Here is a 25,711-nt window from a genome sequence, read left to right on the forward strand (position 1 = left end):
CTCCGGAAAAAAAAGAACTAGAACTAACGGATGAAATAGATTCTCATTTCTAATGTCCTTTCCTACTTATCACACTCTTCATCACACCTCTTCATCACACCTCTTCATTACACCTCTTCTCACTTTCTCTGCACCTTCTGTCTATCAGTTTTCTCCTCTTCCTGTCTTCTCCCCCTCTTCTCCTCCTCCTCTCCTCTCCTCTCCTCTCCTCTCCTCTCCTCTCCTCTCCTCTCCTCTCCTCTCCTCTCCTCTCCTCTCCCCCTTCTCCTCCTCCCCCCCTTCCTCCTTTTACCCTCTTCTCCTCCTTCTCTCCCCCTCCTCTCCTCCTCCTTTCCTCCTCCTCTCCTCTCCCCCTCCTCTTCTCCCCCTCCTCTCCTCCTCACCCCTTCTCCTTTCCCAATCCTCTTCTCATCCTCTCCTCTCCCCCTTTTTTCCTCCCCCTCTCTCTCTTCCACTCCTCTATCCCTCTCCCCTTACTTTCAACTATCTCTCTCTCTCTCTCTGTCTCTCCCCCTTCCCATGTCTCTGTGTCTTTCTCTCCCTTCCTCCCACTATCTCTCTGTTTGTGTGTCTGTTTGTTCTGTCAAAACATGTTGTAAAGAAAATAATAAACAAAGCTTCAATTGCATTTGAATCAAGTTCCTGCCCTGTTTTAATGTTTAATCTCTCTGTCAGACGCTGGATGATCTAGAGGCGAGGACCAAAGAGGCCGGGATCGAGATCAGTGTTCGCCAAAGCTTCCTCACTGACCCCGCCCCAGCTGTCAAGAATCTCAAGGTGCCTCGTTCACTATCTATCTATCTATCTATCTATCTATCTATCTCTCTCTCTCTCTCTCTCTCTCTCTCTCTCCTTCCTTCCACCCTCCCTCTCCCTCTTTCACTGGTTTATTCCCGATGCTGCCTTGGCAACTGTCAGGTGATTGAACACATGAAATCAGTCACGTCTGAGCTTGGTGAACAAACCCCAGAGAGACTCTCATACATTGCTGGTGATGCATGACTCATATCCCGCAGTCTCTGCGGTTATATCTGCGGTTATATCCACGGTTTAGGGTCACTAAATATTGCGTGGATGAAGGGGCGGGTTGAATAAAGTGAAAATATAGACTGTGAAATGGAGAGTTGAAAATAAAGGAGAATGGAGGGACAGAAAAGTAATGTATGTAAAAGATTTGTTGAAGTGGTAAAATAGGATGATAGCAGCCATACTATCGACCTTCACTACCGACCTTCACGCTCGACCCTCACTCTCGACTTTCACTACCGACCTTCACTATCAACCTTCACTATTGACCTTCACTATCGTCCTTCACTATCGGCCTGCGCTATACAAATTCAACCTTCACTATCAACCTTCACTATCGACCTTCACCACCGACCTTCACTGTCAACCTCCACTGTCGGCCTTCACTATTGACATTCACTGCCGACCTTCACTTTTGACTTTCACTATCGACCTTTGCCATTGACCTTCACCATCGATCTTCACTACCAACCTTCACTATCGGCCTACGCTATTCAAATCCGAACTTCACTATCAATCATCATTATCGACCGTCACTATCGACCTTCACTATCGACCTGCGCTATACAAATTCGACCTTCACTATCAACCTTCACTATCGACCTTCACTATCGACCTGCGTTATACAAATTTGACCTTCACAAGCCTACGGCACGTCAAGGGAACGGTAGCCGTCTGTTTAGATGGGGTGAAATGGAAACTGAAATCTGGTCATTGACTGTAGGTCTATAACCTCTCATGTAGTCATAGTATTAACTCCTGCAGAATGAAGCATTTCTTGCAGTAAAATAATACACTAAATGTAGGCTACATTAGATCTAGTGAGAATGACGCATCCATTCTGTAGAGGTGCTATCTTCATCAGCATCATCAAAAGCTGATAGTAATTTCAACCACATAAAATATGCTTCCAAGCCAAACTGAAATCTTATCAGAAACATGTTGGTTCTTTTTCACAGCTTGTTATTTCTTCACAACCATCATTTGGCACCAAAAAAAATACTTCCTGTTTTGTTTTTTTGTGGCTTTTTTTATTGGTGCATTTTTCTCCCTGGTCCGTAAACATCTTTGCTCCGCAAAAGAAGCAGATGACAGAGAAATCTTTACCGATGTCAACTAGAGTGAAGCATTCATTATATCGATTTATGACGTTATTCTAGTTGAGCAACGGTTTATTTATCATGGTGACAGAAGAGAAGCTGCATGCGTCTAATTGTAGACAAGTTGACTAACAAATAGTCATAACTTAGAAGCAGACCCACATCTAAATGACTCCCCTGTTTAATTAAAGAATCATTTTCACTGTCTCTGACTGTAGTCTACAGTTTCTATATTACGGTGTCAGCTTGGCTTTCTTCCTGACTGGCGCCTACTTCAACGTAACTTCTCCGGTCGTGCCGGCCTAGGAACTATGGCAACAAGCCTAGGAACTATGGCAACAAGCATAGGAAACATGGTAACACGCCTAGGAACTATGTTAACATGCCTAGGAAACATGGTAACAAGCCTAGGAACCAAGGTAACACGCCTAGGAACCATGGTAACATGCCTAGGAAACATGGTAACACGCCTAGGAACTATGGCAACACGCCTAGGAACCATGGTAACAAGCCTAGGAACCATGGTAACACGCCTAGGAACTATGGCAACAAGCCTAGGAACCATGGTGACAAGCCTAGGAACCATGGTAACATGCCTAGGAAACATGGTAACAAGCCTAGGAACCATGGTAACAAGCTTAGGTTTATGTGTGATATTAATCGGCAATCACTGTAGGAACCATGGTAACAACATGAATTTATCACACCAGAGGGGAAGATGAGTTGTGCTGCGCAATGTGTTGCGTTTTGTGTATTGTGAGGAGATGTGTGTGGAGTGTGGTGGAAATTCATACTGAGAGAGACTTGGTCATTTCTTCAAACAATCATCTTTATTTCATATCGACTAATTATAGCAATAATGAAGCTGGTCAACCCAACACTCTTGACTGTTGAGCCGAACAGCAGCCTAACCTTTACAGAAAATGCTGTTTCTTATATAGCTTACGCAAAAAAAAAAAGCTTAGTCATGGCTGACTAGGGGAGGGGGGGGGGGGGGGGTACCACAAGGCATCCTGAGTGTTCATCTTGTGGTGTTTTGACCCCACTCCGGGTCAGTCTCCCAGATGCTAGGATGGTGTTGAGATTACGTTCTACCCCTCCAGGCTGTCAATTCAATTCCATTTCAATTCAAGGGGCTTTATTGGCATGGGAAACATATGTTAACATCGCCAAAGCAAGTGAGGTAGTTAATGTACAAAAGTGAAATAAACAATAACAATAAAGGGTAAACATTACTGTCTCTATCTTGGTTACACACACCACGTCCTATCTCTGGGATACGGTCTTTAGGGTTTATGACCAAAGCCACTGTCAGCTCAACCTGCAGACACAGATGAGAAGGTACTCAATCAAAGCTATTCCATGAACACTGTTATAAAATCATCTTGTAGTTTTGCTCTCACAGGAGCCTGTGTGTGTGTGTGTGTGTGTGTGTGTGTGTGTGTGTGTGTGTGTGTGTGTGTGTGTGTGTGTGTGTGTGTGTGTGTGGCGCTAATGTGTGTTTGTATGTGGGTCCGATGCCGATTCAGATTTTTTGGGGGACAAAACTACCGATATATCTGCCGATTTGCTGTAGATAAGAAATAATTCTCATAAATTACCATCCAAAAGCGCAGTTGTCCCCTAACTATGTCCCCTAACTATGTCCCCTAACTATGTCCCATAACTATGTCCCATAACTATGTCCCCTAACTATGTCCCATAACTATGTCCCCTAACTATGTCCCCTAACTATGTCCAATAACTATGTCCCCTAACTATGTCCCATAACTATGTCCCCTAACTTTGTCCCATAACTATGTCCCATAACTATGTCCCATAACTATGTCCCATAACTATGTCCCATAACTATGTCCCATAACTATGTCCCCTAACTATGTCCCATAACTATGTCCCATAACTATGTCCCCTAACTTTGTCCCATAACTATGTCCCCTAACTTTGTCCCATAACTATGTCCCCTAACTATGTCCCCTAACTATGTCCCCTAACTATGTCCCCTAACTTTGTCCCATAACTATGTCCCCTAACTTTGTCCCATAACTATGTCCCATAACTTTGTCCCATAACTATGTCCCCTAACTATGTCCCCTAACTATGTCCCCTAACTATGTCCCATAACTATGTCCCCTAACTTTGTCCCATAACTATGTCCCCTAACTTTGTCCCATAACTATGTCCCATAACTATGTCCCATAACTATGTCCCATAACTATGTCCAATAACTATGTCCAATAACTATGTCCCATAACTATGTCCCCTAACTTTGTCCCATAACTTTGTCCCATAACTTTGTCCCATAACTATGTCCCCTAACTATGTCCCCTAACTTTGTCCCATAACTATGTCCCATAACTATGTCCCATAACTTTGTCCCATAACTATGTCCCATAACTATGTCCCATAACTATGTCCCATAACTTTGTCCCCTAACTTTGTCCCATAACTATGTCCCATAACTTTGTCCCATAACTATGTCCCCTAACTTTGTCCCATAACTATGTCCCCTAACTTTGTCCCATAACTATGTCCCATAACTATGTCCCATAACTTTGTCCCATAACTATGTCCCATAACTATGTCCCATAACTTTGTCCCCTAACTTTGTCCCATAACTATGTCCCATAACTTTGTCCCATAACTATGTCCCATAACTTGGTCCCATAACTATGTCCCCTAACTTTGTCCCCTAACTATGTCCAATAACTATGTCCCCTAACTATGTCCAATAACTATGTCCCCTAACTATGTCCAATAACTATGTCCCCTAACTATGTCCAATAACTATGTCCCATAACTATGTCCCATAATTTTGTCCCATAACTATGTCCCATAACTTTGTCCCATAACTATGTCCCATAACTTTGTCCCATAACTATGTCCCATAACTATGTCCCATAACTTTGTCCCATAACTATGTCCCATAACTTTGTCCCATAACTATGTCCCATAACTTTGTCCCATAACTATGTCCCATAACTATGTCCAATAACTTTGTCCCATAACTATGTCCCATAACTATGTCTAATAACTATGTCCCATAACTATGTCCCGTAACTATGTCCCATTACATTTCCTTTTTCCATCTATTGGATATCAGTTATCGGTGGAGTTATCGGCCGATACCAATTTAGCACTAAAAGGCTGATATAACGGAGTCTCTATGTGTGTGTGTGTTTGTGTCTATGTGTGTCTGTGTGTGTGTGTGTGTGTGTGTGTGTGTGTGTGTGTTGTGTGTTTGTGTGTCTATGTGTGTGTGTGTTTGTGTCTATGTGTGTCTGTGTGTGTGTGTGTGTGTGTGTGTGACTATGTGTGTGTGTGTGTGGTCCCCCCAGCAGTTTGTGTGTGTATGTGTGTGTGACAATGTGTGTGTGTGTGTCTATGTGTGTCTGTGTGTGTGTGTGTGTGTGTGGTCCCCCCAGCAGTCTGTGTGTGTGTGTGTGTGCGCGTGTGTGTGTGTGGTCTCCCCAGCAGTGTGTGTGGTCTCACCAGCAGTGTGTGTGTGTGGTCTCCCCAGCAGTGTGTGTGTGGTCTCCCCAGCAATGTGTGTGGTCTCCCCAGCAGTGTGTGTGTGGTCTCCCCAGCAGTGTGTGTGTGGTCTCCCCAGCAGTGTGTGTGGTCTCCCCAGCAGTGTGTGTGGTCTCCCCAGCAGTGTGTGTGGTCTCCCCAGCAGTGTGTGTGGTCTCCCCAGCAGTATGTGTGTGTGTGGGTGTGTGGTCTCCCCAGCAGTGTGTGTGTGTGTGTGGTCTCCCCAGCAGTGTGTGTGTGTGTGTGGTCTCCCTAGTAGTGGGTGTGTGTGTGGTCTCCCCAGCAGTGTGTGTGTGGTCTCCCCAGCAGTGTGTGTGTGGTCTCCCCAGCAGTGTGTGTGTGGTCTCCCCAGCAGTGTGTGTGTGGTCTCCCCAGCAGTGTGTGTGTGTGGTCTCCCCAGCAGTGTGTGTGTGTGGTCTCCCCAGCAGTGTGTGTGTTACGAATCCCTTTTGGCCCGACAGTCTAGGGGGGATGGTAATGAGACCCGTAACATAACTCATGCAAATTATTATTGTGACAAAGTAAAAGTGTGCACGAAATAACCACGACAACAGAAATCTGCCGTCAAACTCTAGGTTTATTTATAAACACACGGTAATGGGGGGAGCAGGAAAAGGGGCTGAGCTGGACCCAAGAAAAGAAACAATAAGTATTCAAAAACACCCCTAAGCTAGACTAGCCTACTTTAACAACAGCTAACTAACTAACCAAAAATACAGTGGGTGGTCCGCCCAGTTCTAACTAGTGTATTTAACAAAGTTCACCTACGGGTAGTGTATGCCCATGGGCGACTTGTCTTGGTTTCCCCCTTTTCCCACCAGCAACAAACAAACACCATAACCAAAAACAATACTCACAGGTGATGACAAAGTGCTATGAGGTGCTTAAACAAAAGAGAGGTTAAGACACAAAGCGAGAGTGAAACACAGAGACCTACAGACATGGCATTTACAGAGAGATTGAGCTCTAGAACAAACAAATGATGGGGTTTTTAAACCATGGGGAAGGAACTGTGATAGGATAGGAAGTAGGAGGAGGTGTGTCTTCTGATTGATGATTGATTGTTGACTGATTGGGGAGTGATGATTTTCACCTGTGAGGGGAGAAGGAGAGAAAAGAAACACACACACAGGATACACACACACACAGGATAACTGTATCCGTAACAGTGTGTGTGTGGTCTCCCCAGCAGTGTGTGTGTGGTCTCCCCAGCAGTGTGTGTGTGGTCTCCCCAGCAGTGTGTGTGTGGTCTCCCCAGCAGTGTGTGTGATGGTTCACTGCAGCAGCTCTGTTCTGTTCACATTGAGACTCCATCCCCATTAGAGTTGTTGTTTCCCTTCTGTTTACTGTGTGTGTGTGTGTGTGTGTGTGTGTGTGTGTGTGTGTGTGTGTGTGTGCTGTGTTTTCCCATCTCCTGTGTGACTCTGTGTAACACTTCCCTTTCTGAATCCCCAGCGGCAAGATGCCAGAATCATCGTGGGGCTCTTCTACGAGACGGAAGCCAGAAAAGTTTTCTGTGAGGTACAGACGCTTACAAATTGATTTCCCAACTCTGTGGATTGATACAGTATCTTAAAATGTCTGTTGACGTAAGGTATCCTTCTTTGTGTCTTCTTGGAAAAGTAGTGCTCAACGTTCGCGTCGTTCTATCAAGAATTTCAGGATTTTTTCTCTGTCGCTTTTTGTTATCTATTCTTCCTGATATATTCTCTCTGACACACCTGACTACTCCTCCTTTAACCTCTCTCTCTCTCTGTCTCTCTCTCTCTCTCTCTCTCTCTCTGTCTCTCTCTCTCCCTCTCTCTCTCTCTCTCTCTCTCTCTCTCTCTCTCCTCTCTCTCTCTCTCTCTCTCTCTCTCTCTCTCTCTCTCCCTCTCTCTTCTCTCTCTCTCTCTCTCTCTCTCTCTCTCTCTCTCTCTCCCTCTCTCTGTCTCTCTCTCTCTCTCCCTCTCTCTCCCTCCCTCTCTTCTCTCCCTCTCTCTACTCCCCCTCTCTCTCCCTCCCTCCCCATCTCTCCCTCCCCCTCTCTCGCTCTCTACTCTCCCCTCTCTCTCTCCCTCCCTCCCCCTCTCTCCCTCCCTCCCCCCTCTCTCACCCTCCATCCCTCCTCTCTCTCTCTCTATCTCCCTCCCTCTTTCTTTCTCTTGCACTCCTTTCCCCGATCCCCCCTCTCTCTCCCTTCTCTCTCCCCCCTACCCCCTCCTCTCTCTCTCCCATCTCTCTCCTGTCTCTCCCCTCTATCCTACAGGTGTACAAGGAGAAGCTCTATGGGAAGAAGTATGTCTGGTTCCTGATTGGTTGGTACGCAGACAACTGGTTCAAGATCAAAGACCCGTCAATCAACTGCACCGTGGAGCAGATGACGGAGGCGGTGGAGGGCCACGTTACCACGGAGATCGTCATGCTCAACCCCGAGACCGTCCGAGGGGCCTCCAATCTGGTGAGGAGTGCACTATTGCTACGTGGCTGAATCCTAAAATGCCACCCTATTCCCTACATAGTACATACATTTTTTGATCAAGGGTCAATATTTTCACTAAAAGTTCTATGAGGTCTGACCGAGCTGTTGTCTCAATTGGCTCTGATTTTATGATTTTGTAATTTGACTGACTTTGGAAACCCAATGTTATTTCTACAGGAGGTAAGTAATTGTAAATCATTGTGATGTCGTCAGATTGACTTTAGATGTAGTAACATTAGCTAGCACCGGATTTAAGATAGCTAGCTAATCTATTTTTAGTGAATCTTGGCTCATAGGGAATAGATAGGGAATAGGGCCCTGGTCTAAAGTAGTGCACTATATAGGGAATAGGGCCCTGGTCTAAAGTAGTGTACTATATAGGGAATGGGGCTCTGATCTAAAGTAGTGTACTATATAGGGAATGGGGCCCTGGTCTAAAGTAGTGTACTATATAGGGAATAGGGCCCTGGTCTAAAGTAGTGTACTATATAGGGAATAGGGCCTGATCTAAAGTAGTGTACTATATAGGGAATAGGGCCCTGGTCTAAAGTAGTGTACTATATAGGGAATGGGGCTCTGGTCTAAAGTAGTGTACTATATAGGCAATAGGGCCCTGGTCTAAAGTATTGTACTATATAGGGAATGGGGCCCTGGTCTAAAGTAGTGGACTATATAGGGAATAGGGCCCTCGTCTAAAGTAGCGCACTATATAGGGAATAGGGCCCTCGTCTAAAGTAGTGCACTATATAGGGAATAGGGCCCTGGTCTAAAGTAGTGCACTACATAGGGAATAGGGCCCTGGTCTAAAGTAGTGCACTACATAGGGAATAGGGCTCTGGTCTAAAGTAGTGCACCTTATACGGAATAGGCCCATGTTCTAAAGTAGTGCACTATATAGGGAATAGGGCCCTGGTCTAAAGTAGTGCACTACACAGGGAATAGGGCTCTGGTCTAAAGTAGTTCACTATATAGGGAATAGGCCTCTGGTCTAAAGTAGTGCACTATATAGGGAATAGGGCTCTGGTCTAAAGTAGTGTACTATATAGGGAATAGGGCTCTGGTCTAAAGTAGTGTACTATATAGGGAATAGGGCCCTGGTCTAAAGTAGTGCACTACATAGGGAATAGGGCCCTGGTCTAAAGTAGTGCACTACATAGGGAATAGGGCTCTGGTCTAAAGTAGTGCACTATATAGGGAATAGGGTTCCATAGGGCTCTGGTCTAAAGTAGTGCACTACATAGGGAATAGGGTTCCATAGGGCTCTGGTCTAAAGTAGTGCACTACATAGGGAATAGGGCTCTGGTCTAAAGTAGTGCACTATATAGGGAATAGGGTTCCATAGGGCTCTGGTCTAAAGTAGTGCACTATATAGGGAATAGGGTTCTATAGGGCTCTGGTCTAAAGTAGTGCACTACATAGGGAATAGGGTTCCATAGGGCTCTGGTCTAAAGTAGTGCACTACATAGGGAATAGGGTTCCATAGGGCCCTGGTCTAAAGTAGTGCACTACATAGGGAATAGGGTTCCATAGGGCTCTGGTCTAAAATAGTGCACTACATAGGGAATAGGGTTCCATAGGGCCCTGGTCTAAAGTAGTGCACTACATAGGGACTAGGGTAGAACGTTCATTCAGCTGTTAATGATGATCCTGCCCAAATGACACTACAGTCTTGGAAATACGATGACATTGATAAAGTAGGCAACTAATTAGTAGGAAACAACGTCGTCGTCGTGACAACGTCGTCAGGTTTACTTTCGACAGACGGTAGCGTTGCCATTAGCTAGCAAAGATCGCAAAAAAATAGATCAGTTAGTTATCTTAAATCTTGTGCTAGTTAATGTTACCACATCTAATAAGGAAGCCTGTCCCTCACTAGTGTAACGACCCTCTTTAATTCATACTGCCGTGTCTGGAGAGGAGAGGAGCCTGTCCCTCACTAGTGTTACGACCCACCTTAATTCATACTGCCGTGTCTGGAGAGGAGAGGAGCCTGTCCCTCACTAGTGTTACGACCCTCTTTAATTCATACTGCCGTGTCTGGAGACGAGCCTGTCCCTCACTAGTGTTACGACCCTCTTTAATTCATACTGCCGTGTCTGGAGAGGAGAGGAGCCTGTCCCTCACTAGTGTTACGACCCTCTTTAATTCATACTGCCTTGTCTGGAGAGGAGAGGAGCCTGTCCCTCACTAGTGTTACGACCCTCCTTAATTCATACTGCCGTGTCTGGAGAGGAGAGGAGCCTGTCCCTCACTAGTGTTACGACCCTCTTTAATTCATACTGCCGTGTCTGGAGAGGAGAGGAGCCTGTCCCTCACTAGTGTTACGACCCTCTTTAATTCATACTGCCGTGTCTGGAGAGGAGCCTGTCCCTCACTAGTGTTACGACCCTCTTTAATTCATACTGCCGTGTCTGGAGAGGAGAGGAGCCTGTCCCTCACTAGTGTTACGACCCTCTTTAATTCATACTGCCGTGTCTGGAGAGGAGAGGAGCCTGTCCCTCACTAGTGTTACGACCCTCTTTAATTCATACTGCCGTGTCTGGAGAGGAGCCTGTCCCTCACTAGTGTAACGACCCTCTTTAATTCATACTGCCCTGTCTGGAGAGGAGCCTGTCCCTCACTAGTGTTACGACCCTCTTTAATTCATACTGCCGTGTCTGGAGAGGAGCCTGTCCCTCACTAGTGTTACGACCCTCTTTAATTCATACTGCCGTGTCTGGAGAGGAGAGGAGCCTGTCCCTCACTAGTGTTACGACCCTCTTTAATTCATACTGCCCTGTCTGGAGAGGAGCCTGTCCCTCACTAGTGTTACGACCCTCTTTAATTCATACTGCCGTGTCTGGAGAGGAGAGGAGCCTGTCCCTCACTAGCGTTACGACCCTCTTTAATTCATACTGCCCTGTCTGGAGAGGAGAGGAGCCTGTCCCTCACTAGTGTTACGACCCTCTTTAATTCATACTGCCGTGTCTGGAGAGGAGAGGAGCCTGTCCCTCACTAGTGTTACGACCCTCTTTAATTCATACTGCCCTGTCTGGAGAGGAGACAAGCTTCAGGAAGTGTACTATTATCCATCTTACTTTGAAGATTTACCTCGTAGAAGAAAAGCTTTGTTCTCGAAGAGAAGCGTTTTTCGAGCGCAGCAAACCGTTTCTCTCTCTTTTGAATCGCCGGCTCTGAATTAAGAGAGGAGAGGAGAAAATGTTAATATTGAAGAAATAATACACTTTGTGTTAATGTTCATTGTTCATCGTTCACGCTAAACTGGGGCTGCGCTGTCTGGAGGGGCTGAAGAGGCAGAGAGGGAGAGAGACAGTAGTGGGATGTGTCCCAAATTTCACCCTTTTACCTATGGGCTCTGGTCTAAAGTAGTGCACTATGCCTTATGGGCCCTGGTCAAAGTAGTGCACTATGCCCTATGGGTTCTGGTCAAAGTAGTGCACTATGCCCTATGGGCTCTGGTCTAAAGTAGTGCACTATGCCCTATGGGCTCTGGTCAAAGTAGTGCACTATGCCCTATGGGCTCTGGTCTAAAGTAGTGCACTATGCCCTATGGGCTCTGGTCAAAGTAGTGCACTGTGCCCTATGGCCTCTGGTCAAAGTAGTGCACTATGCCCTATGGGTTCTGGTCAGAAGTAGTGCACTATGCCCTATGGGCTCTGGTCAAAGTAGTGCACTATGCCCTATGGGTTCTGGTCAAAAGTAGTGCACTATGCCCTATGGGCTCTGGTCAAAGTAGTGCACTATGCCCTATGGGTTCTGGTCAAAGTAGTGCACTATGCCCTATGGGCTGAGGTCAACAGTAGTGCACTATGCCCTATGGGCTCTGGTCTAAAGTAGTGCACTATGCCCTATGGGCTCTGGTCTAAAGTAGTGCACTATGCCTTATGGCCCCTGGTCTAAAGTAGTGCACTATGCCTTATGGGCCCTGGTCTAAAGTAGTGCACTATGTAGAGGATTAGGGGTCCAGTCGGTATGCAGCCTAGAGAGTCGTCTCTTATTGATCAAAGCCCCGTTGGTTGCCGAGGCTGCCGTTGTCGTGGCGATGGTTCTCCTGGGCCGCGGCTTTCACAGATCCGGCTGCTTGATGCAGGTAGGGGAGGGAGTGGAAGGCATGTCTGTCAAACATGACCTCAAAACACTACAGTCGAAATTAAATTTTTGTTCAAGGCAGTTCAACATACTAAGGTGACATATGTGTGTGTGTGTCTGTCTGTGTGTGTGTGTGTGTGTGTCTGTGTGTGTGTGTTGGATAAGGGATCTGAACATACATACACACAAATCCCTCAACACACACAAATCCCTCCTGATACCAGGCCACACAGCCTCCCCTCCTGATACCAGATCACACAGCCTCCCCTCTCCTCCTGATACCAGGCCACACAGCCTCCCCTCCCCTCCTGATACCAGGCCACACAGCCTCCCCTCCCCTCCTGATACCAGGCCACACAGCCTCCCCTCCTGATACCAGGCCACACAGCCTCCCCTCTCCTCCTGATACCAGGCCACACAGCCTCCCCTCCCTCCTGATACCAGATCACACAGCCTCCCTCCTCCTGATACCAGGCCACACAGCCTCCCCTCCCCTCCTGATACCAGGCCACACAGCCTCCCCTCCCCACACAGCCTGATACCAGGCCACACAGCCTCCCCTCCTGATACCAGGCCACACAGCCTCCCCTCCTGATACCAGATCACACAGCCTCCCCTCTCCTCCTGATACCAGATCACACAGCCTCCCCCCTCCTCCTGATACCAGGCCACACAGCCTCCCCTCCTGATACCAGATCACACAGCCTCCCCTCTCCTCCTGATACCAGATCACACAGCCTCCCCTCCCCTCCTGATACCAGGCCACACAGCCTCCCCTCCTGATACCAGGCCACACAGCCTCCCCTCCTGATAAAAGGCCACACAGCCTCCCCTCCTGATACCAGATCACACAGCCTCCCCTCCCCTCCTGATACCAGGCCACACAGCCTCCCCTCTCCTCCTGATACCAGGCCACACAGCCTCCCCTCTCCTCCTGATACCAGGCCACACAGCCTCCCCTCTCCTCCTGATACCAGATCACACAGCCTCCCCTCCCCTCCTGATACCAGGCCACACAGCCTCCCCTCTCCTGATGCCAGGCCACACAGCCTCCCCTCTCCTGATGCCAGGTCACACAGCCTCCCCTCCCCTCCTGATGCCAGGTCACACAGCCTCCTCTCCTGATGCCAGGTCACACAGCCTCCTCTCCTGATGCCAGGCCACACAGCCTCCCCTCCTGATACCAGATCACACAGCGTCCCCTCCTGATGCCAGGTCACACAGCCTCCCCTCAGAGGCTAAGTAATAGCTGACTTCATTCAAGTGTGCATCACAAATGGTACTCTATTCCCTATATGGGTCCTGGTCAAAAGTAGTGCACTACATAGGGAATAGGGTGCTTTTGGGACACATATCCTTTTACAGAGCTGTCATGTCTCTCCTTAGCTCGTCGCACACTGAGAGAGAGACAGATGTCTCATTCAGATTAGGTAGAGGTGTAGAGAGAGAGAGAGAGAGAGAGAGTCAACCCCTCTGCCAGCTACCCTTCCTGTCAAGCCCTCTGCCACCTCTCTTCTAGACTCAGCCCGGGGGATTCTGGGAAAATATCCTCTCTCTCTCTCTCTCCATTCAGGATGAACTATCAAACACACAACACCGACCCCACCTCTCATCTTTTATTACAGGAGGCAACATGAAACATATGGAAACAGATTTCCTTCATTTCATCAGGCGCGCGTGTGTGTGTGTGTGTGTGTGTGCATGTGTGTGTGTGTGTGTGTGTGTGTGTGTGTGCGTGTGTGCGCGTGCGTGCGCGTGTGTGTCGTCCTGGCCGTTGTTTCTGTAGAGGGCGTTTATTTGGAACGGCACCTCCCATCTCGCACGGCGGATATATACAGTGGTGATACAGTGGTGAACAACTTTGTCGAAAGCCAAAGGTGGAGGGAAAATGATGACTGTATTGAGCCAGTTTACCAGGGTGGAGGGATTTTATCGTAGGTGGGACCTGTCCGATGCAAGGCTAGAAAGTGTCTGGAACTCAGCCCAGACATAACAACCTCCTGGGTCAACGGTGGGGGGTACAGGAGGGGTCCGGGTGGTGTGTGTGTGTGTGGGGGGGTACAGGAGGGGTCTGGGTGGTGGGTGGGGGGTACAGGAGGGGTCCGGGTGGTGTGTGTGTGTGTGGGGGGGAGTACAGGAGGGGTCTGGGTGGTGGGGGGAAGTACAGTAGGGATCCGGGTGGATGGGGGAGTACAGGAGGGGTCCGGGTGGTGTGTGGGGGGAAGTACAGGAGGGGTCTGGGTGGTGGGGGGAGTACAGTAGGGGTCCGGGTGGTGTTGGGGGGTGGGGGGTCTGGGTGGTGGGTGGGGGGGTACCGGAGGGGTCCGGGTGGTGTGTGGGGGGGTGTACAGGAGGGGTCCGGGTGGTGGGGGGAGTACAGTAGGGGTCTGGGTGGTGGGTGGGTGGGGGTACAGGAGGGGTCCGGGTGGTGGGGGGGGGGGGGGTACAGGAGGGGTCTGGTTGGTGTGTGTGTGTGGGGGTGAGTACAGGAGGGGTCTGGTTGGTGTGTGTGTGTGGGGGGGTGAGTGGGTGCCTGTGTCCCCACATCCTAGAGAGAACAGAAGAACATCTGGCCTATTCCCAGACAGACCCCACCCCACCCCACCCCACCGCACTGGTGAAACAGGATGTCACCCTGGTGCTCCCAGCTGTGCACACCTCCCTCCCCAAACACCCCACCCCACTGGTGAAACAGGATGTCACCCTGGTGCTCCCAGCTGTGCACACCTCCCTCCCCAACCACCCCACCCCACCCCACCCCACTGGTGAAACAGGATGTCACCCTGGTGCTCCCAGCTGTGCACACCTCCTTCCCTAAACACCCCACCCCACCGCACTGGTGAAACAGGATGTCACCCTGGTGCTCCCAGCTGTGCACACCTCCCTCCCCAACCACCCCACCCCACCGGTGAAACAGGATGTCACCCTGGTGCTCCCAGCTGTGCACACCTCCCTCCCCAACCACCCCACCCCACCCCACCCCACTGGTGAAACAGGATGTCACCCTGGTGCTCCCAGCTGTGCACCCCCCTCCCCAAACACCCCACCCCACTGGTGAAACAGGATGTCACCCTGGTGCTCCCAGCTGTGTACCCCCCCCACCTACACAGTTCTAAGCCCTCCTCCTCTCTCTTCCTCCAGACGTCTCAGGAGTTTCTGAACCAGCTGATGTCTAAGTTGGGGGGTAAGAACCCAGAGGAGACGGGGGGGTTCCAGGAGGCCCCTCTGGCCTACGATGCAGTGTGGGCCCTGGCTCTGGCCCTCAACAAGACCGTGGGGCCCCTGAAGGCCAAGGGCCGGAGGCTGGAAGACTTCAACTACAACAACCGAGATATCACCGCTGAGATCTACCGTGCCCTCAACACCAGCTCATTTGAAGGAGTTTCAGTGAGTATGGAATATATAGCCTAACCATTGAGGCACGGGGAAGACGGAAGGAGAGAGGGGGAAGGGGGGAGAGAAGCTTGTGGTTGTACTGGGAGAGAGCGAGACAGAGAAAGAGAGAGAGAAAGAAAGCAAGAGAGAAGGATAGAAAGAGAGCGAGAGAGACAGAGACAGAGAATCCATTGGATTCTCCAATTACATTGAATGAACTACAGGACAAAATACAAACCCTCCAACCCCCAAAAAGTCTGTGGTGTTGATGGTATCCTAAATGAAATGATAAAATATACAGATCACAAATTTCAATTGTCTTTCTAACATCATCCTCAGCTCTGGCATCTTCCCCAATATTTGGAACCAAGGACTGATCACCGCAGTCCACCAAAGTGCAGACAAATTTGATTCCAATAACTACCGTATGATATGCGTCAACAGTAACCTTGGTAAAATCCTCTGCATTATCATTAACAGCAGACTCGTACATTTCCTCAATGAAAACAATGTACTGAGCAAGTGTCAAATTGGCTTTTTACCAAATTACCGTACGACAGACCACGTGTTCACCCTGCACACTGTAATTGACAAACAAACAAAACAAAAGCAAAGTCCTCTCATGCTGTAACGGTTTTCTAATGGTGAAGGAGAGTCGGACCAAAATGCAGCGTGTATATTACGATCCATGTTTTAATAAACAAACGTAACACGAATCTAAATACAATATCTACAAAAAACAATAAACGTAATGAAAACCGAAACAGCCTATACTGATGTAACCTAACCTAGACAGGACCAAGGACATCAAGACACTAAGGACAATCACCCACAATACAACCAAAGAATATGGCTGCCTAAATATGGTTCCCAATCAGAGACAACGATAACCACCTGCCTCTGATTGAGAACCACTCCAGACAGCCATAGACTTTCCTAGAACACCCTACTAAGCTACAATCCCACTAACATACACACCAAAACCCCAGACAAAACACACCACAATACAAAAACTCCATGCCACACCCTGGCCTGACCCAATACATAAAGATAAACACAAAATACTTAGACCAGGGCGTGACACATGCTTTGTTTATTTCCAAAAAGCTTTTGACTCAGTTCGACATGAGAGTCTGCTATACATATTGATAGAAAGCGGTGTTGAGGGTAAAACTTACGACATTATGAAATCCATGTCCATAAACGTGCAGATGAAATTGGCAAAAAACACACATTTCTTTCGACAGGGCTGTAGAGTGAGACAGGGATGCAGCCCTACCCTCTTCAACATATATATCAACGAATTGGCGAGGGCTCTAGAACAGTCTGTAGCACCCGGCCTCACCCTACTAGAATCTGAAGTCAAATGTCTACTGTTTGCTGATGATCTGGTGCTTATGTCACCAATCAAGGAGGGCCTACAGCATCACCTAAATCTTCTGCACAGATTCTGTCCAACCTGGGCCCTGACAGTAAATCTCAGTAAGACCAAAATAATGGGGTTCCAAAAAGGGTCAATTTGCCAGAACCACAAACACAAATTCCATCTAGACACTGTTGCCCTAGAGCTGTTGCCCTAGAGCTGTTGCCCTAGAGTTGTTGCCCTAGAGTTGTTGCCCTAGAGCTGTTGCCCTAGAGTTGTTGCCCTAGAGCTGTTGCCCTAGAGCTGTTGCCCTATGGATGTGTCACTGCAACCTTAAGGGTCCTCAATGATGTCACTGCCTAAGCTTTTGATATGGTAGACCATTCCATTCTTGTGGGCCGACTAAGGAGTATTGGTGTCTCTGAGGGGGTTTTGGCTTGGTTTGCTAACTACCTCTCTCAAAGAATGCAGTGTATAAAGTCAGAACATCTGCTGTCTCAGCCACTGCTTGTCACCAAGGGTGTACCCCAAGGCTCGATCCTAGGCCCCACGCTCTTCTCAATTTACATCAACAACATAGCTCAGGCAGTAAGAAGCTCTCTCATCCATTTATATGCAGATGATACAGTCTTATACTCAGCAGGCTCTCCCTGGATTTTGTGTTAAACGCTCTACAACAAAGCTTTCTTAGTTTCCAACAACCTTTCTCTGCCCTTAACCTTGTTCTGAACACCTCCAAAACAAAGGTAATGTGGTTCAGTAAGTAGAATGCTCCTCTCCCCACCGGTGTGATTACTACCTCTGAGGGTTTAGAGCTTGAGGTAGTCAACTCATACAAGTACTTGGGAGTATTGCTAGACGGTGCACTGTCCTTCTCTCAGCACATATCAAAGCTGCAGGTTAAAGTTAAATATAGACTTGATTTCCTCTATCGTAATCGCTCCTCTTTCACCCCAGCTGCCAAACTAACCCTGATTCAGATGACCATCCTACCCATGCTAGATTACGGAGACATAATTTATAGATCGTCTGTAAACTGGTCATCTCTGTATACCCGCTGCAAGATCTACTGGTTGATGTTTATTTATAAAAACCCTTAGGCCTCGCTCCCCCTTAATTAACTGTACTCTATACAATCTACTGCCTCTTGCCGCTCGGCCATCGCTCATCCATATATTTATATGTACATATTCTTATTCATTCCTTTACACTTGTGTGCATTAGGTAGTTGTTGGGAAATTCTTAGGTTACTTGTTAGATATTACTGCACGGTCGGAACTAGAAGCACAAGCATTTCGCTACACTCACATTAACATCTGCTAACCATGTGTATGTGACCAATGACATCTGCTAACCATGTGTATGTGACCAATACCATCTGTTAACCATGTGTATGTGACCAATAACATCTGCTAACCATGTGTATGTGACCATTAACATCTGCTAACCATGTGACCAATAACATCTGCTAACCATGTGACCAATAACATCTGTTAACCATGTGACCAATAACATTTGCTAACCGTGTGACCAATAACATCTGCTAACCATGTGACCAATAACATCTGCTAACCATGTGACCAATAACATCTGCTAACCATGTGACCAATAACATCTGCTAACCATGTGACCAATAACATCTGCTAACCATGTGTATGTGACCAATAACATCTGCTAACCAGGTGTATGTGACCAATAACATCTGCTAACCGTGTGACCAATAACATTTGCTAACCGTGTGACCAATAACATCTGCTAACCATGTGACCAATAACATCTGCTAACCATGTGACCAATAACATCTGCTAACCATGTGACCAATAACATCTGCTAACCATGTGTATGTGACCAATAACATCTGCTAACCAGGTGTATGTGACCAATAACATCTGCTAACCATGTGACCAATAACATCTGCTAACCGTGTGACCAATAACATTTGCTAACCGTGTGACCAATAACATCTGCTAACCATGTGACCAATAACATTTGCTAACCGTGTGACCAATAACATCTGCTAACCATGTGACCAATAACATCTGCTAACCATGTGACCAATAACATCTGCTAACCATGTGACCAATAACATCTGCTAACCGTGTGTATTTGACCATTAACATCTGCTAACCATGTGACCAATAACATCTGCTAACCATGTGTATGTGACCAATAACATCTGCTAACCATGTGACCAATAACATCTGCTAACCATGTGACCAATAACATCTGCTAACCATGTGACCAATGACATCTGCTAACCATGTGACCAATAACATCTGCTAAACATGTGACCAATAACATCTGCTAACCATGTGACCAATAACATCTGTTAACCATGTGACCAATAACATCTGCTAACCATGTGACCAATAACATCTGCTAACCATGTGACCAATAACATCTGCTAACCATGTGACCAATAACATCTGCTAACCATGTGTATGTGACCAATAACATCTGCTAACCATGTGTATGTGACCAATAACATCTGCTAACCATGTGACCAATAACATCTACTAACCATGTGACCAATAACATCTGCTAACCATGTGTATGTGACCAATAACATCTGTTAGCCATGTGACCAATGACATCTGCTAACCATGAGTATGTGACCAATAACATCTACTAACCATGTGTATGTGACATCAGCATCTGCTAACCGTGTGTATGTGACCATTAACATCTGCTGACCATGTGTATGTGACCAATAACATCTGCTAACCATGTGACCAATAACATCTGCTAACCATTTGACCAATAACATCTGCTAACCATGTGTATGTGACCATTAACATATGCTAACCATGTGACCAATAACATCTGCTAACCATGTGTATGTGACCATTAACATCTACTAACCATGTGACCAATAACATCTGCTAACCATGTGACCAATAACATCTGTTAACCATGTGACCAATAACATCTGCTAACCATGTGACCAATAACATCTGCTAACCATGTGACCATTAACATCTGCTAACCATGTGTATGTGACCAATAACATCTGTTAACCATGTGACCAATAAGATCTGCTAACCATGTGACCAATAACATCTGTTAACCATGTGACCAATAACATCTGCTAACCATGTGACCAATAAGATCTGCTAACCATGTGACCAATAACATCTGCTAACCATGTGTATGTGACCAATAACATCTGATAACCATGTGACCAATAACATCTGCTAACCATGTGACCAATAACGTTTGATTTGATTTGAATGAATATTTATCTAATTATTTTGGATATATATTTTTGATACCTAAAGGTCAAAATCAAATAGCTAAATTATCCTTAGTATGACCATCTCAAAACCATGTGTCAGTTTAGACCACCCAATGTTTTATACTCTAATTACATTCTACAACCACCTAAAAGGAAACGAGTCCCAAACCTTCCATAACAAAGCCTTTAACTACAGAGAGATGAATCTAGAAATGAGTCCTCTAAGCAAGCTGGTCCTGGGGCTCTGTTCACAAACACAAACAGACCCCAAAGAGCCCAGGACAGCAACACAATTAGACCCAACCAAATCACGAGAAAACAGAAACATAATAATTACTTACATTAAAACATTTTACTTGACACATCGGAAAGAGTTGACAGAACAACAGAGCAAACTGGAACAATATTTGTCCCTAAACAGAGAGTACACAGTGGCAGAATACCTGACCACTGTGACTGAGCCACAATTAAGAAAACATAGGCAGACCTGGCTCTCTCTCTCTCTCTCTCTCTCTGTCTCTCTCTATACCACTACAGAGAGAGAGAGAGAGAGAGAGAGAGAGAGAGAGAGAGAGAGAGAGAGAGAGAGAGAGAGAGAGAGAGAGAGAGAGAGAGAGAGAGAGAGAGAGAGAGAGAGAGAGAGAGAGAGAGAGAGAGAGAGAGAGAGAGAGAGAGAGAGAGAGAGAGAGGACAGGCTATGTGCACACTGGCCACAAAATGAGGTGGACACTGAGCTGCACTTCCTAACCTCCCGCCAAATGTATGACCATATTAGAGACACATATTTCCCTCAGATTACACAGATCCGCAAAGAATTGGAAAACAAACCCAATGTTGATAAATTCTCATGGGTAGGTTGCATCAACATGGTTTAATTAACCTAGGATTAAAGCTAATCTAAATTTTGTAAATCTAGGTTTATAATTAATCCCGAGATGTGTGGCACCACTTCATTTAGAATCTGAATCAGTAAATATATGATTAACGGTTTTAAACCAATCAAATCAAATGTATTTATAAAGCCCTTCTTCACATCAGCTGATATCTCAAAGTGCTGTACAGAAACTCAGCCTAAAACCCCAAACAGCAAGCAATGCAGGTGTAGAAGCACAGTGGCTAGGAAACACTCCCTAGAAAGGGCCAAAACCTAGGAAGAAACCTAGAGAGGAATCAGGCTATGAGGGGTGGCCAGTCCTCTAACAGAACATGGCCAAGATGTTCAAATGTTCATAGATGACCAGCATGGTCAAATAATAATAATCACAGTGGTTGTCGAGGGTGCAACAGGTCAACACCTCAGGAGTAAATGTCAGTTGGGTTTTCATAGCCGATCATTCAGAGTATCTCTATCACTTTTGCTGTCTCTAGAGAGTTGAAAACAGCAGGTCTGGGACAAGTAGCACGTCCGGGTTTCATTTAAACTATGATTAGTGATGTGTTACACCAACATATGAGGAATTTGAAACAAAGTAGCTATTTTACTTGACAAATGAGGCCACAAAGTTGCTGTTCCTTGATAAAAATAATAACAAGGTTAGAAGTGACTGCACCTCCATCGTGAAAGGGTTGTCATGGTGAAATGGTTGTCATGGTGAAAGGGTTGTCACGGGTTGGCTGATTTGAAATTAAAATCCCTTATTTACCAGAAAGAAAACCACTGTGTTAGCTACTGTAGCTAGCTAGTTTCTAAACCAAGCTAGCTAGCACACAATATTATTCATTATTGTCATTACTTAACGTTATTTAGCCATGTATCTATTGGTCCGCTAGCCACCTGATCTATGACAAGTCAAAGAACTTCACATTTCTTCCGCTTATGAAAAAAAAACGAAACTATTTTGTCGGGAGGAATTTAGTAACGTTACTGGAGGATTATAAAAAGACAGACAACACGACTGTCAAAAATAAGGAAGTCACCAGGGCTATTTTATGCGACAAAATGTAATGGAAAGAATGCGGCAGAGGAGAAGCCCGGGGGAATTGATCCTGTCATCCCATACAATATACAAGACGATTCCCCAGCAGTTTGCCCCTCCATAACCCCCTATGATGACGACGGACAACTTGACCCACCAATGTTTAGTAAGCGTAAATATCAATGCCTATAATGCACGTTTAATCTAACGTTAATTCTACTTCACTACAATGTTACCGTTATCAGGCCCATTAATTACAGCATGTTGCGTAACATCATCGTTCGTACCAAGGCTGGGAATATCATAAACCCCAATTCAATTGTTGTACAAAATGGGAACGTAAATAGCCTACTAATAATTAGTTAATTATCATAAAACTCAACAGGATTCAACCTGTCTCTAATTATTGTCTGAGGTACTCATGTTAGTCTCTCCACAGTAGATATTTAAATAAATGTATAAGTTAAATCACCTCAAGTGGCAGTTTAGAATTCATCTCCAATCTAAGTTTTTTTCTTTTTTTTAATCATTGAGGAACAGGTTTAAAATTAATCTAGGTTTAAAGTGAAAACTACATTTAGATTAGTGGAAGGATTTAATTGAACTAGGATTCATTTAAAACTATGTTTAAATTTGGGTGCAGATGAACAGATAAACCGTGATTTAACCCAGTTTAAGAGCTCATCCATATTGGTGCAACCCACCCCAAATCTATTCGGTTAAACACCACAGTGTGCATCACATCAGCAAGATTTGTGACCTGTACTTTAACTGATTTCACATCGTTACAACACAGTATATAGACATAATATGACATTTAAAATGTCTCTATTCCTCTGGAACACTTTTATGAGTGTAATGTTTACTGGTAATTTCTGATTGTTTATTTGACTTTTGTTTATTATCATCTTCACTTGCTTTTGCAATGGAAACATATGTTTCCCATGCCAACAAAGCCTTTAAGTTAGAGAGAGAGAGAGAGAGAGAGGCAGAGAGAGAGAGACAGAGAGAGAGAGACAGAGAGAGAGAGACAGAGAAACAGAGAGAAAGAGAGAGAGAGAGACAGAGAGAGAGAAACAGAGAGAAAGAGAGAGAGAGAGAGAAAGAGAAAGAGAGAGAGAGAGAGACAGAGACAGAGAGAGAGAGAGAGAGACGTTAAAACAATGAAGTGTTATAGCTTCTCTTTCTTCACACAGGGCCATGTTGTGTTTGATGCCCAGGGTTCTAGAATGGCCTGGACTCTTATTGAGCAGCTGCAAGGTACAGTACTCTCTCTATTTCCTCCTGTGTACATTGTGTACACCTTGGCCAAGATAATCCATCCCCTGACAGGTGTGGCATATCAAGAAGCTGATTAAACAGCATGATCATTACACAGGTGCACCTTGTGCTGGCGACAATAAAATGCCACTCTAAAATGTGCAGTTTTGTAACACAACACAATGCCAAAGATGTCTCAAGTTTTGAGGGAGAGTGCAATTGGCAGGCTGACTGCAGGAATGTCCACCAGAGCTGTGGCTAGAGAATTTAATGTTCATTTCTCTACCATAAGCCACCTCCAACATCGTTTTAGAATTTGGCAGTACGTCCAACAAACCTCACATCCGCAGACCACATGTATTGCATCGTGTGGTTGAGCGGTTTGCTGATGTTCAATTTCTGAACAAATCAAATCAAATCAAAGTTTATTTGTCACGTGCGCTGAATACAACAGGTAGACCTTACAGACCTTACAGTGAAATGCTTACTTACAGACTCTAACCAATAGTGCAAAAAAGGTATTAGGTGAACAATAGGTAGGTAAAGAAAGGCTATATACAGTAGCGAGGCTATAAAAGTAGCGAGGCTATATACAGACACAGGTTAGTCGGGCTGATTGAGGTAGTATGTACATGTAGATATGGTTAACGTGACTATGCATATATGATGAACAGAGAGTAGCAGTAGCGTAAAATAGGGGTTGGCGGGTAGTGGATGGGACAATGTGCGGGAGCACTGGTTGGTCAACCCAATTGAGGTAGTATGTATATGAATGTATAGTTAAAGTCACTATGCATGTAAGATAAACAGAGAGTAGTAGCAGCGTAAAAGAGGGGTTGTCGGGGGGCATTTGATTACCTGTTCAGGAGTCTTATGGCTTGGGGGTAAAAACTGTTGAGAAGCCTTTTTGTCCTAGACTTGGCACTCCGGTATCGCTTGCCATGCGGTAGTAGAGAGAACAGTCTTAGACTGGGGTGGCTGGGGTCTTTGACCATTTTTAGGGCCTTCCTCTGACACCGCCTGGTATAGAGGTCCTGGATGGCAGGCAGCTTGGCCCCAGTGATGTACTGGGCCGTACGCACTACCCTCTGTAGTGCCTTGCGGTCGGAGGCTGAGCAGTTGCCATATAAGGCAGTGATGCAACCAGTCAGGATGGTCTCGATGTTGCAGCTGTAGAACCTTTTGAGGATCTCAGGACCCATGACAAATCTTTTTAGTCTCCTGGGGGGGAATAGACTTTGTCGTGCCCTCTTCGCGACTGACTTGGTGTGTTTGGACCATTCTAGTTTGTTGTTGATGTGGACACCAAGGAACTTGAAGCTCTCAACCTGCTCCACTACAGCCCCGTCGATGAGAATGGGGCCGTGCTCGGTCCTCCTTTTCCTGTAGTCTACAATCATCTCCTTAGTCTTGGTTACGATGAGGGAGAGGTTGTTATTCTGGCACCACCCAGCCAGGTCTCTGACCTCCTCCCTATAGGCTGTCTCGTCGTTGTCGGTGATCAGGCCTACCACTGTTATGTCGTCTGCAAACTTAATGATGGTGTTGGAGTCATGACACCTGGCCCTGCAGTCGTGGGTGAACAGGGAGTACAGGAGTGGGGAGCTCCAGTGTTGAGAATCAGCGTGGCAGATGTGTTGCTACCTACCCCCACCACCTGGGGGCGGCCCGCCTGTCAGGAAGTCCAGGATCCAGTTGCAGAGTGCCTTATGGTGGCATTGGGGTTATTGTATGGGAAGGCACAAGCTACGGACAACAAACACAATTGCATTTCATCGATGGCAGTTTGAATGCACAGAGACACCGTGACGAGATCCTGAAGTCCATTGTCGTGCCATTCATCCACCACCATCACCTCATGTTTCAGCATGATAACGCACAGCCCCATGTCGCAAGGATCTTTACACAATTCCTGGAAGCTGAAAATGTCCTCGTTCTTCTATGGCCTGCCTACACACCAGACATGTCACCCATTGAGCATGTTTGGGATGCTCTGGATCGATGTGTACGACAGCATGTCCCAGTTCCTCCATGGCCTGCCTACACACCAGACACGTCACCCACTGAGCATGTTTGGGATGCTCTGGATCGATGTGTACGACAGCGTGTTCCAGTTCCCGCAAATTACCAGCAACTTCACACAGCCATCGAAGAGGAACGACATTCCACAGGCCACAATCAACAGCCTGACGAACTCTATGTAAAGGAAAGACACACCAGGTATCTGGTAACAGGTGTCTGTTACCAACAGATGCATATCTGTATTCCCATTCATGTGAAATCCATAGATTAAGGCCTAATTCATTCATTTGAATTGACTGATTTCCTTATATGAACTGTATCTCGGTAAAATCTTTG

The 25,711-nt window shown here is 46.2% G+C and overlaps 1 pseudogene; it reads left to right on the plus strand.

Annotated features, from left to right (window-relative positions):
* The window catches only part of LOC115122186 (gamma-aminobutyric acid type B receptor subunit 1-like), a 505,415-nt pseudogene that overhangs the window by 338,001 nt on the left and 141,703 nt on the right, over nucleotides 1–25,711 (plus strand).

The sequence above is a fragment of the Oncorhynchus nerka genome, linkage group LG4 (genome assembly GCF_034236695.1).
Source record: "Oncorhynchus nerka isolate Pitt River linkage group LG4, Oner_Uvic_2.0, whole genome shotgun sequence".
Classification (NCBI taxonomy): Eukaryota; Metazoa; Chordata; class Actinopteri; order Salmoniformes; family Salmonidae; genus Oncorhynchus; species Oncorhynchus nerka.